Raw genomic sequence first — 5,652 nt, 5'->3', positions numbered from 1 at the left:
ACAGAATCGGAAGCCGGCTCCAGGCTCCGAGCTGTCAGCCCAGAGCCCGCCGCGGGGCTCGAACTCACGGACCGCGAGATCGTGACCTGAGCTGAAGTCGGACGCCCAACCGACGGAGTTACCCAGGCGCCCCGATGTACAACACATTCTTAAACACCTATAGTTAAGGTGAATTCAGACCCTAGTGCTAGGTGCCATACTAATTTAAGAAAGGGGTGGGGTCAGGATGGGGGTACTGGTCTTTGTACTCAGAAAGACTGTAGGCTCAGCAGCAAGTGCCCCAAGTAGAGGACCAGGAGAGGCCTTCATGATTCAGTACCAAAAGGGAAAGAACTGACAGTGGGTGTTGGCAGGCCTCCCGCATGGGGGAGTCATTGTAGCCTGAGATATTCTATGGCACATGTGGCAACCGGACAGCGGCCAGTAGTGGATGGAGTGAGGGATCCCATTCAGCGTGTTCTAGCTGCTAAGTCACAATCGGCAAGTAAGGACCACTTTGACGAGGCCCTTCGTAGCGTGTTTTACCTGTCTCAATTAAGAAGGGAACGGAGGCAGAAAAAGAGTACAGATATATTTCCGTAGTGCATTTATTATACTACAAATCCACCCCCAGCCCCCAGCATCTTACAACCTTGCCATGTGGCCAGTGGGGTCAACATCAGTAGATGAGTTTTGCTTTGCAGCTCACAGCTAGCCCAGGTGTGCAGAGAGATGGTAGAGATCACCATTCACACCAGTCTCGGTGACGGAGTGACACGGAGCTCTTCGGAGGCTTGCCCAAGTCACACAATCGTAACTGAGAGAATAAGCTAGAACCTGGCTTCTGATGCAGGCACCAGCGTTTTTATTCAAGTCGCGGTATTTGTACAACCATTCTTCACATTTGAGCCAAACTTTGCAGCTTAGTCACAGAACACTTCACCCATCTCTCAACAGCCCTCTGAGGCAGGTAAGGGAAGCAGACCGCCATTAAGTGAGCTAGGACTTAACCTTCAGATGCGATTGGAAACACCTGCTTCATGCAACACTCCATCAATGGCCGTTTGTCCCTTGCTGCAACGACAGTGGAGCCCATCTACCATTTGTGTTCAAGCTTGCATCTGGGAACCCAACATGTCTTGCTTCGTCACAGACTGAAAGTGAACATACGTGTGACATGAGTCCCTGTAGGTGACTCTGGAGGAAAACTTTTGCTGCCCCCACAATCCCAGGCTAGAATTCTCTCCTGTAGATTCCCATCCAAATCTCCAGCCTTGGCAGAAATCTGATGAGTGATTTTGTGCAACTTCAGCTCAGCTGAGGACACTTAAGAAAGTCATGTTTGTGACAAAACCCAGCTGCTGCTTCGACTGGAAATGAATTTGGCAGCAATGGTCCGGAACGGTGGTATGCTGAATCCAAGAGCTAAAAGGTCAGTCTGCCTCCAGGACCAGAGCTGCAGCTAATTGGGGGGGGGAGCCTTTATGGCGTGGCTTGGAGTCAGTGTGCAGGAGCAAGACTTGAGGCACAGCAAGCTGTGTGACACTGGACAAGTAATTTACCTGCTCTGAGCCTCAGTTTCCTTAACTGTACAAGAGAGAAGAAAGTATTACCTCTTGGGATAGTTGGGAATTACGTGAGAAATTAATGGAGTAATGTTCATGGAACACTTAGCACGGTGTCTGGACTGGGATGGAACTCAATAAATATTAGCCATTGTCATTATTTTTCCAATGGTCCTCCCTATTCAAAAGCCAGGATCAAAATGCTTGTATCAAACTACCCTAAAGCCTTGTATTCCTACACTAGCATCAAGAAATCTGGGTTTGAGGGGGTTGCTGAAAACAGTGGCTCTCAAACGTGACTGTGCCCCAAGATGCTTGAGCTTCTTAAGACAGATTGCTGAGCCCCAACCCCTAGACTTTCCAGCTCTGAAGGTCCAGGGCAGGGCCTGACACTTCTAACAATTCCAAGGTAATGCTGATGCCGTTGGTCCAAAGACTACTCTTTGAGAACCACTGTTTAGAAAACCTTTTACAATTCTGTGGCAAACCAGGCAATTCTCTATTTATATCAATAGAGAACGCAAACAGAAATTAACACCTAGTCATGATCTCATCTTAGTGTATTTCTTCCTCATCATCTGCCCTCTTGGTATTTACCCACACATACACACACACACACACACACACACACGTGCATGTGCGCACACACACACACACACGCACACACACTTCCATGACCATGATAATCAAGTGGTGAAGAAGAGATTGGGTTGGGTGTTAACAATTCTTATTCTCAGTAACCTGCATGGCCCCCCAGCCTAGGACCAAATCACATCATAAACGGTGCCATGAAGATTGGAAGGAAAAACTCATTTAGGAACAAGGTCGTTTTCGCATGTCACAAAATTTTCAAAGTATATTCCCTAGCAGATTCATATAGAGCATTTTACTGATGTTAACTTCAAAAATAAATTTACGAGTGCCAGAAAAAAACCAAAAGATAAATTTTTGAGTGCCGAAAAAAATCACTCTGTTGTTTATAGCCAAGCTGCTCACCACTCACAAATCAAGGGCACAAACCACGCCACGGTTTTTAGAGGTGTGTAACAAAATGCGACAGGGCCATGATTCCATATTTAAATGCGACAAGATTAATCCCAAGGCTCCCTGGGTAGAATTGGTCTCAGCAACAGAAACTGCGTATGTTGGGTGTTTCCACACGAGAGCTGAGACCTCTAAACTCACGTATTCCAGATGTTCCAGGGGGGTCACAAATGTGTCATGAATCTTAAAAGGGTTATGCAAACACTTTCAAGCTTCATTCCACTTTAATTTTTAGAGAAGGATATAATTCTCCCTGGAACCAGAAACGTGGACCTGGCTGTAAAGGTTTCCCGGTTGTGCTTTTATAGGCGACAAGACATCGTGGGAAATTCACACTGGGCGTGTTGATGTGGGTGTATCAGGGGAGACTTCGTGGGAGCCTTGGAGGAGCAGATATCTGGACAGATGATGCTGGCTGGGGTGGGGGAAGGACCACACCCAGAGGAAACTGCCCTTGCAAACACAGAGGAGTGCGAAAGTGCACAGACACCCCACAGCCCACGAGCGGTTCTGCACATGAACTGTCAGTACAGAGCCCGACGCGGGGCTCGGGCTCACAAACCACAAGATCATGACCTGAGCTGAGGTCTGACACCCGACCAACGGAGCCACCCAGGCGCCCCACCCTTCTTCTAACCATTTTTAAATGGACAGTAGCATTTCGTGCATTCACAATGTTGTGCAACCGTCACCACTATCTTGTTGCAGGATGTTTTCATCACCCCAAAGGGAACCTGATATCCATTAGCTATCTCTTCCCATTCTCCGCTCCCTGCCAGCCCCTGGCAATCACTAGGCTGCCTTCTGTCTCTATGGAGTTGCCCCTTCTGGACATGTCTTAAAGGGTTTAAAGCACGGTAGTGAGTGATATGCTCAGATTTGCATTATAGAAAGATGACTTCTTGTGTATTGAGGGGGCTGATTTAGAAGGAAATGATACTGAGGCAGGGAGGCAAATTTGGAGACCAGCTGTCCAGGTAAGAGAGGATGTGGGTACACGGGAGAAATGGGGAGGAGGGGAAGGAGAAGAGGAATGTCGGGCTGGAACCAACAAAATCAGTGACTAATCAGACATAAAGGCAAAGTGAAAGCGTCCCCCAGCACATACACACATCGCCCCATTTCAGGCTTCTGTCCCAGCTTTGCAAGGGGAGATGCTATTAACCAAGAAAGAAGAAAAAGAGGTGAGTTTGGGAAGCAAGCAATGTGGGATAGATTTATAAATCTCTTTTGTCACTAGAGGACGATGCAAACCTGGAAGAGAATCTTGCTTGTTATGGTTTCTGATTTATACTAGAGTTGTTTTATTATTTTTACCTTATTTCATATTTACAAAATCTTAACCTTTTCGCTTGCAGACCGTAACCATGAGCAGAAACGGAATAAATAGGCCCTGAAAGAAAAAAATATACTAAAAACAAAAGGTACTTGGGAATGAGAATAAAAAAACAAGCCACAGCTTGTTATCAAAACCAACAACGATAACCCTTCCCCTAAAAAAAAAGAAAAAAAAAAAAAAAGCAGAGGTCAAAGTTAAGAGCTGCTCCCAAAACACTCCGGAAAAACTTGAGATTTACCAGTGTACATGTCTAGATTAGCAATGGATTATTGAACACAACGGGGAAAGGTGCTTTAGCTGACTGAAATGTAGCCATCACAATGGAACACATCCTTGTATCCAATACATAGCTTTGATGCTATTGACAGTTCCCTAAGGGCCTCCTAGATATACCATCTCACTTAACCAGTTACAACAATATCATAATTTAGGATTTCCACTTAAAAAAAATTTTCTTAATGTTTATTTATTCTGGAGGTGGAAGGAAGGAGCAGAGAGAGAAGGAGACACAGAATCCAAAGCAGGCTCCAGGCTCCAAGCTGTCAGCACGGAGCCCGACGCGGGGCTCAAACCCACAAGCCGTGAGATCACGACCTGAGCCGAAGTCAGATGCTTAACCGACTGAGCCACCCAGGCGCCCCAAGATGTCCACTCTTGACCATGATGCAATAGCATGTGTCAAACCAACCCCACCCCACAAGAACACCAAAAGCCGAATTAAAAAGAAAAGAACGCTGGGGCGCCTGGGTGGCTCAGTCGGTTAAGTGTCCGACTTCGGCTCAGGTCATGATCTCACAGTTCGTGGATTCAAGCCCCGCGTCGGGCTCTGTGCTGACAGCTCGGAGCCTGGAGCCTGTCTTCGGATTCTGTGTCTCCCTCTCTGTCTCTGTCCCTCCCGTTGTTTCTCTCTCTCTTAAAAATAAATAAAACATTAAAAAAAAAAAGTTAAAAAAAAAAACAAAAACGCTGTTTGAAAAGTATCAGAAAGCAACGAGGGCTTGAGAGGCCAAGACCATGGAGAAAAGAGAATCGCGGAGAAGTGAACCTAACATTTTGTGCTGCTTTTCTCTCTGAGAGACTCACCAATGCTTAGCTTCTCTTGCCAAGAAGCCAAAAAAAAAAAAAAAAAAAAAAAGTGACAGATAAAAGGATGAAAAGCGAAGCAAGGCTTAGGGTGTCTGGGAGAGCAAAAAATAGAAAGAAAGAAAACCCCAAAGAAACAAAAGATGCGATTTGAAATTGCAGGCTTGTCATGGAGGTGAACATCACAGGCTTTCTGTTAGACCCATCAAAGACAAGGTTAGCCCTCCAAAGCCTGAACTCTAGCACCCACTCACCATGTGAGCCCCCGACTGAAGCCAGATGATCCGCCCCTATACTAACTGGCTTTCAGAAAAAAAAAAAAGCGCCTTTTTTGAAGAAAGATAACATCATTTTTCATACATTTTGTCCAGCATTCAAGAAAACGTAGTAGGCATGCCAAAAGATAAGATCAAAGGTCCAGAGACCAAGGGAAAAAGCAGACAACAGAAAGAGACCACAGGGATCCAGATACTGGAGCTGTCAGGGATAGATTTTAAAATAACCATGACCAAATTATTTAGGAAGTTATGGAAAACACGGAGGAAAGAAAAAAAAAGACATGAGATGACAAAACATTTAACTGTTGTTTAACTGGAGTCCTGGAATAAGAAGAGAAGGAAGGAACAGTACAAAAGAAATAGT

At 45.6% G+C, this 5,652-nt stretch overlaps 1 protein-coding gene across 2 annotated transcripts in view; it reads right to left on the bottom strand.

The window, feature by feature from the left end:
• Positions 1 to 5,652, bottom strand: part of CPVL (carboxypeptidase vitellogenic like) — a 120,131-nt gene that overhangs the window by 1,321 nt on the left and 113,158 nt on the right. The window lies entirely within an intron of this gene.

The sequence above is a fragment of the Herpailurus yagouaroundi genome, unplaced genomic scaffold (genome assembly GCF_014898765.1).
Source record: "Herpailurus yagouaroundi ecotype Mexico unplaced genomic scaffold, PumYag 100, whole genome shotgun sequence".
NCBI lineage: Eukaryota > Metazoa > Chordata > Mammalia > Carnivora > Felidae > Herpailurus > Herpailurus yagouaroundi.
This window is presented reverse-complemented; position numbering and strand designations above follow the sequence as displayed.